Genomic DNA, 15338 nt, shown 5'->3' on the forward strand with positions numbered 1-15338 from the left:
CTGACCACATCAACCTGACCACATGTCACATCACCCTGACCACATCAACCTGACCACATGTAGCATCACCCTGACCACATCACCCTGACCACATGTCACATCAACCTGACCACATGTCACATCAACCTGACCACATGTCAAATCAACCTGACCACATCAATCTGACCACATGTCACATCAACCTGACCACATGTCACATCAACCTGACCACATGTCAAATCAACCTGACCACATCAATCTGACCACATCAATTGACCACATCAATCTGACCACATCAACCTGACCACATGTAGCTTCACCCTGAGCACATCAACCTGACCACATCATCCTGACCACATCACCCTGACCACATGTCACATCAACCTGACCACATGTCACATCAACCTGACCACATGTCACATCAACCTGACCACATGTAGCATCAACCTGAGCACATCAACCTGACCACATGTCACATCAACCTGACCACATGTAGCATCAACCTGACCACATGTAGCATCAACCTGACCACATGTCACATCAACCTGACCACATGTCAAATCAACCTGACCACATCAATTGACCACATCAATCTGACCACATCAACCTGACCACATCAACCTGACCACATGTAGCATCACCCTGACCACATCACCCTGACCACATGCCACATCAACCTGACCACATGTCACATCAACCTGACCACATGTCACATCAACCTGACCACATCAATCTGACCACATCAATTGACCACATCAATCTGACCACATCACCCTGAGAACATCATCCTGACCACATGTCATATCAACCTGACCACATCAACCTGACCACATCAACCTGACCACATGTAGCATCACCCTGACCACATCAACCTGACCACGTCACATCACCCTGACCACATGTCACATCAACCTGACCACATGTCACATCAACCTGACCACATGTCAAATCAACCTGACCACATCAATCTGACCACATCAATTGACCACATCAATCTGACCACATCAACCTGACCACATGTAGCATCACCCTGAGCACATCAACCTAACCACATCATCCTGACCACATCACCCTGACCACATGTCACATCAACCTGACCACATGTCACATCAACCTGACCACATCAACCTGACCACATGTAGCATCAACCTGACCACATGTCACATCAACCTGAGCACATCAACCTGACCACATGTAGCATCAACCTGACCACATGTAGCATCAACCTGACCACATGTAGCATCAACCTGACCACATGTCACATCAACCTGACCACATGTAGCATCAACCTGACCACATGTCACATCAACCTGACCACATGTAGCATCAACCTGACCACATGTCACATCAACCTGACCACATGTAGCATCAACCTGACCACATGTAGCATCAACCTGACCACATGTCACATCAACCTGACCACATGTCACATCAACCTGACCATATGTCAAATCAACCTGACCACATCAATTGACCACATCAATCTGACCACATCACCCTGACCACATGTAGCATCACCTGACCACATGTCACATCAACCTGACCACATGTCACATCAACCTGACCACATGTCACATCAACCTGACCACATCAATCTGACCACATCAATTGACCACATCAATTGACCACATCAATCTGACCACATCACCTGAGCACATCAACCTGAGCACATCATCCTGACCACATGTCATATCAACCTGACCACATCAACCTGACCACATGTAGCATCACCTGACCACATCAACCTGACCACATGTCACATCACCTGACCACATGTCACATCAACCTGACCACATGTCACATCAACCTGACCACATGTCACATCAACCTGACCACATCAACCTGACCAGCATCACCTGACCACATCAACCTGACCACATGTCACATCACCTGACCACATGTCACATCAACCTGACCACATGTCACATCAACCTGACCACATGTCACATCACCTGACCACATGTCACATCAACCTGACCACATGTCAAATCAACCTGACCACATCAATCTGACCACATCAATTGACCACATCAATCTGACCACATCAACCTGACCACATGTAGCATCACCCTGAGCACATCAACCTGACCACATCATCCTGACCACATGTCACATCAACCTGACCACATGTAGCATCAACCTGACCACATGTCACATCAACCTGAGCACATCAACCTGACCACATGTCACATCAACCTGACCACATCAACTTGACCACATGTAGCATCAACCTGACCACATGTCACATCAACCTGACCACATGTAGCATCAACCTGACCACATGTCACATCAACCTGACCACATGTAGCATCAACCTGACCACATGTCAAATCAACCTGACCACATCAATTGACCACATCAATCTGACCAACATCACCCTGACCACATCAACCTGACCACATGTAGCATCACCCTGAGCACATCATCCTGACCACATCACCCTGACCACATGTCACATCAACCTGACCACATGTAGCATCACCCTGACCACATCACCCTGACCACATCACCCTGACCACATGTCACATCACCCTGACCACATCACCCTGACCACATCACCCTGACCACATCTCACATCACCCTGACCACATCACCCTGACCACATCACCCTGACCACATCAACCCTGACCACATGTCACATCACCCTGACCACATGTCACATCACCCTGACCACATCACCCTGACCACATCACCCTGACCATGACCACATCAACCTGACCACATCACCCTGTCCACATCACCCTGTCCACATCACATCATCCTGACCACATCACTCTGACCACACCAACCTGACCACATCACCCTGACCACACCAACCTGACCACATCACCCTGACCACACCAACCTGACCACATCACCTGACCACACCAACCTGACCACATCACCCTGACCACATCACCCTGACCCATGACCTGACATCACCTGACCACATCAACCTGACCACATGTCACATCATCCTGACCACATCACCTGACCACATCACCCTGACCACATCACCTGACCACATCACCTGACCACATCACCCTGACCACATGTCACATCACCCTGACCACATCACCCTGACCACATCACCTGACCACATCTCACATCACCCTGACCACATCACCCTGACCACATCATCACATCACCCTGACCACATCACCCTGACCACATCAACCTGACCACATGTCACATCACCCTGACCACATCACCCTGACCACATGTCACATCACCCTGACCACATCACCTGACCACATCAACCTGACCACATCAACCTGACCACATCACCCTGTCCACATCACCCTGACCACATCACACATCATCCTGACCACATCACCCTGACCACACCAACCTGACCACATCACCCTGACCACATCACCCTGACCACATCACCCTGACCACATCAACCTGACCACATGTCACATCATCCTGACCACATCACCCTGACCACATCACCCTGACCACATCACCCTGACCACATCACCTGACCACATCACCCTGACCACATCAACCTGACCACATGTAGCATCACCCTGACCACATCACCCTGACCACATCACCCTGACCACATGTCACATCACCCTGACCACATCACCTGACCACATCTCCTGACCACATCAACCTGACCACATGTCACATCACCCTGACCACATCACCCTGACCACATCACCCTGACCACATGTCACATCACCCTGACCACATCACCCTGACCACATCACCCTGACCACATCAACCCTGACCACATGTCACATCACCCTGACCACATCAACCCTGACCACATGTCACATCACCCTGACCACATCAACCTGACCACATGTCACATCACCCTGACCACATGTCACATCAACCTGACCACATCAACCTGACCACATCAACCTGACCACATCCCCCTGACCACATCAACCTGACCACATGTCACATCACCCTGACCACATGTCACATCAACCTGACCACATCAACCTGACCACATCACCCTGACCACATCACCCTGACCACATCACCCTGACCACATCAACCTGACCACATGTCACATCACCCTGACCACATAACCTGACCACATGTAGCATCACCCTGACCACATCACCCTGACCACATCACCCTGACCACATGTCACATCAACCTGACCACATGTCACATCAACCTGACCACATGTCACATCACCCTGACCACATGTCACATCAACCTGACCACATGTCAAATCAACCTGACCACATCAATCTGACCACATCAATTGACCACATCAATCTGACCACATCAACCTGACCACATGTAGCATCACCCTGAGCACATCAACCTAACCACATCATCCTGACCACATCACCCTGACCACATGTCACATCAACCTGACCACATGTCACATCAACCTGACCACATCAACCTGACCACATGTAGCATCAACCTGACCACATGTCACATCAACCTGAGCACATCAACCTGACCACATGTAGCATCAACCTGACCACATGTAGCATCAACCTGACCACATGTAGCATCAACCTGACCACATGTCACATCAACCTGACCACATGTAGCATCAACCTGACCACATGTCACATCAACCTGACCACATGTAGCATCAACCTGACCACATGTCACATCAACCTGACCACATGTAGCATCAACCTGACCACATGTAGCATCAACCTGACCACATGTCACATCAACCTGACCACATGTCACATCAACCTGACCACATGTCAAATCAACCTGACCACATCAATTGACCACATCAATCTGACCACATCACCCTGACCACATGTAGCATCACCCTGACCACATGTCACATCAACCTGACCACATGTCACATCAACCTGACCACATGTCACATCAACCTGACCACATCAATCTGACCACATCAATTGACCACATCAATTGACCACATCAATCTGACCACATCACCCTGAGCACATCAACCTGAGCACATCATCCTGACCACATGTCATATCAACCTGACCACATCAACCTGACCACATGTAGCATCACCCTGACCACATCAACCTGACCACATGTCACATCACCCTGACCACATGTCACATCAACCTGACCACATGGCACATCAACCTGACCACATGTCACATCACCCTGACCACATTTCACATCAACCTGACCACATGTCACATCAACCTGACCACATGTCACATCAACCTGACCACATCAACCTGACCACATGTAGCATCACCCTGACCACATCAACCTGACCACATGTCACATCACCCTGACCACATGTCACATCAACCTGACCACATGTCACATCAACCTGACCACATGTCACATCACCCTGACCACATGTCACATCAACCTGACCACATGTCAAATCAACCTGACCACATCAATCTGACCACATCAATTGACCACATCAATCTGACCACATCAACCTGACCACATGTAGCATCACCCTGAGCACATCAACCTGACCACATCATCCTGACCACATGTCACATCAACCTGACCACATGTAGCATCAACCTGACCACATGTCACATCAACCTGAGCACATCAACCTGACCACATGTCACATCAACCTGACCACATCAACTTGACCACATGTAGCATCAACCTGACCACATGTCACATCAACCTGACCACATGTAGCATCAACCTGACCACATGTCACATCAACCTGACCACATGTAGCATCAACCTGACCACATGTCAAATCAACCTGACCACATCAATTGACCACATCAATCTGACCACATCACCCTGACCACATCAACCTGACCACATGTAGCATCACCCTGAGCACATCATCCTGACCACATCACCCTGACCACATGTCACATCAACCTGACCACATGTAGCATCACCCTGACCACATCACCCTGACCACATCACCTGACCACATGTCACATCACCTGACCACATCACCCTGACCACATCACCTGACCACATCTCACATCACCCTGACCACATCACCCTGACCACATCACCCTGACCACATCACCCTGACCACATGTCACATCACCCTGACCACATGTCACATCACCTGACCACATCACCTGACCACATCACCTGACCACATCAACCTGACCACATCAACCTGACCACATCACCCTGTCCACATCACCCTGTCCACATCACACATCATCCTGACCACATCACTCTGACCACACCAACCTGACCACATCACCTGACCACACCAACCTGACCACATCACCCTGACCACATCAACCTGACCACATCACCTGACCACACCAACCTGACCACATCACCTGACCACATCACCCTGACCACATCACCTGACCACATCACCCTGACCACATCACCTGACCACATGTCACATCATCCTGACCACATCACCCTGACCACATCACCCTGACCACATCACCTGACCACATCACCCTGACCACATCACCCTGACCACATGTCACATCACCCTGACCACATCACCCTGACCACATCACCCTGACCACATCTCACATCACCCTGACCACATCACCCTGACCACATCTCACATCACCCTGACCACATCACCTGACCACATCAACCCTGACCACATGTCACATCACCTGACCACATCAACCCTGACCACATGTCACATCACCTGACCACATCACCCTGACCACATCAACCTGACCACATCAACCTGACCACATCACCCTGTCACATCACCTGACCACCACATCATCCTGACCACATCACCCTGACCACACCAACCTGACCACATCACCTGACCACATCACCTGACCACATCACCTGACCACATCAACCTGACCACATGTCACATCATCCTGACCACATCACCTGACCACATCACCCTGACCACATCACCCTGACCACATCACCTGACCACATCACCCTGACCACATCAACCTGACCACATGTAGCATCACCCTGACCACATCACCCTGACCACATCACCCTGACCACATGTCACATCACCCTGACCACATCACCCTGACCACATCTCCCTGACCACATCAACCCTGACCACATGTCACATCACCCTGACCACATCACCCTGACCACATCACCCTGACCACATGTCACATCACCCTGACCACATCACCCTGACCACATCACCCTGACCACATCAACCCTGACCACATGTCACATCACCCTGACCACATCAACCCTGACCACATGTCACATCACCCTGACCACATCAACCTGACCACATGTCACATCACCCTGACCACATGTCACATCAACCTGACCACATCAACCTGACCACATCCCCCTGACCACATCAACCTGACCACATGTCACATCACCCTGACCACATGTCACATCAACCTGACCACATCACCTGACCACATCACCCTGACCACATCACCTGACCACATCACCTGACCACATCAACCTGACCACATGTCACATCACCTGACCACATCAACCTGACCACATGTAGCATCACCCTGACCACATCACCCTGACCACATCACCGTGACCACATGTCACATCAACCTGACCACATGTCACATCAACCTGACCACATGTCAAATCAACCTGACCACATCAATCTGACCACATGTCACATCAACCTGACCACATGTCACATCAACCTGACCACATGTCACATCAACCTGACCACATGTCAAATCAACCTGACCACATCAATCTGACCACATCAATTGACCACATCAATCTGACCACATCAACCTGACCACATGTAGCATCACCCTGAGCACATCAACCTGACCACATCATCCTGACCACATCACCCTGACCACATCACCCTGACCACATGTCACATCAACCTGACCACATGTCACATTAACCTGACCACATGTCACATCAACCTGACCACATGTAGCATCAACCTGACCACATGTCACATCAACCTGAGCACATCAACCTGACCACATCATCCTGACCACATCACCCTGACCACATGTCACATCAACCTGACCACATGTCACATTAACCTGACCACATGTCACATCAACCTGACCACATGTAGCATCAACCTGACCACATGTCACATCAACCTGAGCACATCAACCTGACCACATGTCACATCAACCTGACAGCATCAACCTGACCACATGTAGCATCAACCTGACCACATGTCACATCAACCTGACCACATGTCAAATCAACCTGACCACATCAATTGACCACATCAATCTGACCACATCACCCTGACCACATCAACCTGACCACATGTAGCATCACCTGACCACATCACCCTGACCACATGCCACATCAACCTGACCACATCATCTGACCACATCAATTGACCACATCAATCTGACCACATCACCCTGAGCACATCATCCTGACCACATGTCATATCAACCTGACCACATCAACCTGACCACATCAACCTGACCACATGTAGCATCACCTGACCACATCAACCTGACCACGTCACATCACCTGACCACATGTCACATCAACCTGACCACATGTCACATCAACCTGACCACATGTCAAATCAACCTGACCACATCAATCTGACCACATCAATTGACCACATCAATCTGACCACATCAACCTGACCACATGTAGCATCACCTGAGCACATCAACCTAACCACATCATCCTGACCACATCACCTGACCACATGTCACATCAACCTGACCACATGTCACATCAACCTGACCACATCAACCTGACCACATGTAGCATCAACCTGACCACATGTCACATCAACCTGAGCACATCAACCTGACCACATGTAGCATCAACCTGACCACATGTAGCATCAACCTGACCACATGTAGCATCAACCTGACCACATGTCACATCAACCTGACCACATGTAGCATCAACCTGACCACATGTCACATCAACCTGACCACATGTCACATCAACCTGACCACATGTCACATCAACCTGACCACAGCATCAACCTGACCACATGTAGCATCAACCTGACCACATGTCACATCAACCTGACCACATGTCACATCAACCTGACCACATGTCAAATCAACCTGACCACATCAATTGACCACATCAATCTGACCACATCACCCTGACCACATGTAGCATCATCCTGACCACATGTCACATCAACCTGACCACATGTCACATCAACCTGACCACATGTCACATCAACCTGACCACATCAATCTGACCACATCAATTGACCACATCAATTGACCACATCAATCTGACCACATCACCCTGAGCACATCAATCTGAGCACATCATCCTGACCACATGTCATCAACCTGACCACATCAACCTGACCACATGAGCATCACCTGACCACATCAACCTGACCACATGTCACATCACCCTGACCACATGTCACATCAACCTGACCACATGGCACATCAACCTGATCACATGTCACATCACCCTGACCACATTTCACATCAACCTGACCACATGTCACATCAACCTGACCACATGTCACATCAACCTGACCACATGTAGCATCAACCTGACCACATGTAGCATCAACCTGACCACATGTCACATCAACCTGACCACATGTCAAATCAACCTGACCACATCATGACCACATCAATCTGACCACATCACCTGACCACATCAACCTGACCACATGTAGCATCACCCTGACCACATCACCCTGACCACATGCCACATCAACCTGACCACATCAATCTGACCACATCAATTGACCACATCAATCTGACCACATCACCCTGAGCACATCATCCTGACCACATGTCATATCAACCTGACCACATCAACCTGACCACATCAACCTGACCACATGTAGCATCACCCTGACCACATCAACCTGACCACGTCACATCACCCTGACCACATGTCAAATCAACCTGACCACATCAACCTGACCACATGTAGCATCAACCTGACCACATGTCACATCAACCTGACCACATGTCAAATCAACCTGACCACATCAATCTGACCACATCAATTGACCACATCAATCTGACCACATCAACCTGACCACATGTAGCATCACCCTGAGCACATCAACCTAACCACATCATCCTGACCACATCACCCTGACCACATGTCACATCAACCTGACCACATGTCACATCAACCTGACCACATCAACCTGACCACATGTAGCATCAACCTGACCACATGTCACATCAACCTGAGCACATCAACCTGACCACATGTCACATCAACCTGACCACATGTAGCATCAACCTGACCACATGTAGCATCAACCTGACCACATGTCACATCAACCTGACCACATGTAGCATCAACCTGACCACATGTCACATCAACCTGACCACATGTAGCATCAACCTGACCACATGTCACATCAACCTGACCACATGTAGCATCAACCTGACCACATGTAGCATCAACCTGACCACATGTCACATCAACCTGACCACATGTCACATCAACCTGACCACATGTCAAATCAACCTGACCACATCAATTGACCACATCAATCTGACCACATCACCCTGACCACATGTAGCATCACCCTGACCACATGTCACATCAACCTGACCACATGTCACATCAACCTGACCACATGTCACATCAACCTGACCACATCAATCTGACCACATCAATTGACCACATCAATTGACCACATCAATCTGACCACATCACCCTGAGCACATCAATCTGAGCACATCATCCTGACCACATGTCATATCAACCTGACCACATCAACCTGACCACATGTAGCATCACCCTGACCACATCAACCTGACCACATGTCACATCACCCTGACCACATGTCACATCAACCTGACCACATGGCACATCAACCTGACCACATGTCACATCACCCTGACCACATTTCACATCAACCTGACCACATGTCACATCAACCTGACCACATGTCACATCAACCTGACCACATCAACCTGACCACATGTAGCATCACCCTGACCACATCAACCTGACCACATGTCACATCACCCTGACCACATGTCACATCAACCTGACCACATGTCACATCAACCTGACCACATGTCACATCACCCTGACCACATGTCACATCAACCTGACCACATGTCAAATCAACCTGACCACATCAATCTGACCACATCAATTGACCACATCAATCTGACCACATCAACCTGACCACATGTAGCATCACCCTGAGCACATCAACCTGACCACATCATCCTGACCACATGTCACATCAACCTGACCACATGTAGCATCAACCTGACCACATCAACCTGAGCACATGTCACATCAACCTGACCACATGTAGCATCAACCTGACCACATGTCACATCAACCTGAGCACATCAACCTGACCACATGTCACATCAACCTGACCACATCAACTTGACCACATGTAGCATCAACCTGACCACATGTCACATCAACCTGACCACATGTAGCATCAACCTGACCACATGTCACATCAACCTGACCACATGTAGCATCAACCTGACCACATGTCAAATCAACCTGACCACATCAATTGACCACATCAATCTGACCACATCACCCTGACCACATCAACCTGACCACATGTAGCATCACCCTGAGCACATCATCCTGACCACATCACCCTGACCACATGTCACATCAACCTGACCACATGTAGCATCACCCTGACCACATCACCTTGACCACATCACCCTGACCACATGTCACATCACCCTGACCACATCACCCTGACCACATGTCACATCACCCTGACCACATCACCCTGACCACATCTCACATCACCCTGACCACATCACCCTGACCACATCACCCTGACCACATCAACCCTGACCACATGTCACATCACCCTGACCACATGTCACATCACCCTGACCACATCACCCTGACCACATCACCCTGACCACATCAACCTGACCACATCAACCTGACCACATCACCCTGTCCACATCACCCTGTCCACATCACACATCATCCTGACCACATCACCCTGACCACACCAACCTGACCACATCACCCTGACCACACCAACCTGACCACATCACCCTGACCACACCAACCTGACCACATCACCCTGACCACACCAACCTGACCACATCACCCTGACCACATCACCCTGACCACATCACCCTGACCACATCAACCTGACCACATCACCCTGACCACATCAACCTGACCACATGTCACATCATCCTGACCACATCACCCTGACCACATCACCCTGACCACATCACCTGACCACATCACCCTGACCACATCACCCTGACCACATGTCACATCACCCTGACCACATCACCCTGACCACATGTCACATCACCCTGACCACATCACCCTGACCACATGTCACATCACCCTGACCACATCACCCTGACCACATCTCACATCACCCTGACCACATCACCCTGACCACATCACCCTGACCACATCAACCCTGACCACATGTCACATCACCCTGACCACATCAACCCTGACCACATGTCACATCACCCTGACCACATCACCCTGACCACATCAACCTGACCACATCAACCTGACCACATCACCCTGTCCACATCACCCTGACCACATCACACAACATCCTGACCACATCACCCTGACCACACCAACCTGACCACATCACCCTGACCACACCACCTGACCACATCACCCTGACCACATCACCTGACCACATCACCTGACCACATCAACCTGACCACATGTCACATCACCCTGACCACATCACCCTGACCACATGTCACATCACCCTGACCACATCAACCTGACCACATCAACCTGACCACATCACCTGACCACATCACCTGACCACATGTCACATCAACCTGACCACATCAACCTGACCACATCAACCTGACCACATCAACCTGACCACATCACCTGACCACATCACCTGACCACATCAACCTGACCACATGTCACATCACCTGACCACATCAACCTGACCACATGTAGCATCACCTGACCACATCACCTGACCACATCACCCTGACCACATGTCACATCAACCTGACCACATGTCACATCAACCTGACCACATGTCAAATCAACCTGACCACATCAATCTGACCACATGTCACATCAACCTGACCACATGTCACATCAACCTGACCACATGTCACATCAACCTGACCACATGTCAAATCAACCTGACCACATCAATCTGACCACATCAATTGACCACATCAATCTGACCACATCAACCTGACCACATGTAGCATCACCCTGAGCACATCAACCTGACCACATCATCCTGACCACATCACCCTGACCACATGTCACATCAACCTGACCACATGTCACATCAACCTGACCACATGTCACATCAACCTGACCACATGTAGCATCAACCTGACCACATGTCACATCAACCTGAGCACATCAACCTGACCACATGTCACATCAACCTGACCACATGTCACATCAACCTGACCACATGTAGCATCAACCTGACCACATGTCACATCAACCTGACCACATGTCAAATCAACCTGACCACATCAATTGACCACATCAATCTGACCACATCACCCTGACCACATCAACCTGACCACATGTAGCATCACCCTGACCACATCACCCTGACCACATGCCACATCAACCTGACCACATCAATCTGACCACATCAATTGACCACATCAATCTGACCACATCACCCTGAGCACATCATCCTGACCACATGTCATATCAACCTGACCACATCAACCTGACCACATCAACCTGACCACATGTAGCATCACCCTGACCACATCAACCTGACCACGTCACATCACCCTGACCACATGTCACATCAACCTGACCACATGTCACATCAACCTGACCACATGTCAAATCAACCTGACCACATCAATCTGACCACATCAATTGACCACATCAATCTGACCACATCAACCTGACCACATGTAGCATCACCCTGAGCACATCAACCTAACCACATCATCCTGACCACATCACCCTGACCACATGTCACATCAACCTGACCACATGTCACATCAACCTGACCACATCAACCTGACCACATGTAGCATCAACCTGACCACATGTCACATCAACCTGAGCACATCAACCTGACCACATGTAGCATCAACCTGACCACATGTAGCATCAACCTGACCACATGTAGCATCAACCTGACCACATGTCACATCAACCTGACCACATGTAGCATCAACCTGACCACATGTCACATCAACCTGACCACATGTAGCATCAACCTGACCACATGTCACATCAACCTGACCACATGTAGCATCAACCTGACCACATGTAGCATCAACCTGACCACATGTCACATCAACCTGACCACATGTCACATCAACCTGACCACATGTCAAATCAACCTGACCACATCAATTGACCACATCAATCTGACCACATCACCCTGACCACATGTAGCATCACCCTGACCACATGTCACATCAACCTGACCACATGTCACATCAACCTGACCACATGTCACATCAACCTGACCACATCAATCTGACCACATCAATTGACCACATCAATTGACCACATCAATCTGACCACATCACCCTGAGCACATCAACCTGGGCACATCATCCTGACCACATGTCATATCAACCTGACCACATCAACCTGACCACATGTAGCATCACCTGACCACATCACCTGACCACATGTCACATCACCTGACCACATGTCACATCAACCTGACATGGCACATCAACCTGACCACATGTCACATCACCTGACCACATTTCACATCACCTGACCACATGTCACATCAACCTGACACATGTCACATCAACCTGACCACATCAACCTGACCACATGTAGCATCACCTGACCACATCAACCTGACCACATGTCACATCACCTGACCACATGTCACATCAACCTGACCACATGTCACATCAACCTGACCATGTCACATCACCTGACCACATGTCACATCAACCTGACCACATGTCAAATCAACCTGACCACATCAATCTGACCACATCAATTGACCACATCAATCTGACCACATCAACCTGACCACATGTAGCATCACCCTGAGCACATCAACCTGACCACATCATCCTGACCACATGTCACATCAACCTGACCACATGTCAGCATCAACCTGACCACATCACCTGAGCACATGTCACATCAACCTGACCACATGTCACATCACCTGACACATGTAGCATCAACCTGACCACATGTCACATCAACCTGAGCACATCAACCTGACATGTCACATCAACCTGACCACATCAACCTGACCACATGTAGCATCAACCTGACCACATGTCACATCAACCTGACACAGCATCAACCTGACCACATGTCACATCAACCTGACCACATGTAGCATCAACCTGACCACATGTCAAATCAACCTGACCACATCAATTGACCACATCAATCTGACCACATCACCCTGACCACATCAACCTGACCACATGTAGCATCACCTGAGCACATCATCCTGACCACATCACCCTGACCACATGTCACATCAACCTGACCACATGTCAGCATCACCTGACCACATCACCTGACCACATCACCCTGACCACATGTCACATCACCTGACCACATCACCTGACCACATGTCACATCACCTGACCACATCACCTGACCACATCACCCTGACCACATCACCT

Source organism: Oncorhynchus nerka, linkage group LG14 (genome assembly GCF_034236695.1).
Source record: "Oncorhynchus nerka isolate Pitt River linkage group LG14, Oner_Uvic_2.0, whole genome shotgun sequence".
Taxonomy (NCBI): domain Eukaryota; kingdom Metazoa; phylum Chordata; class Actinopteri; order Salmoniformes; family Salmonidae; genus Oncorhynchus; species Oncorhynchus nerka.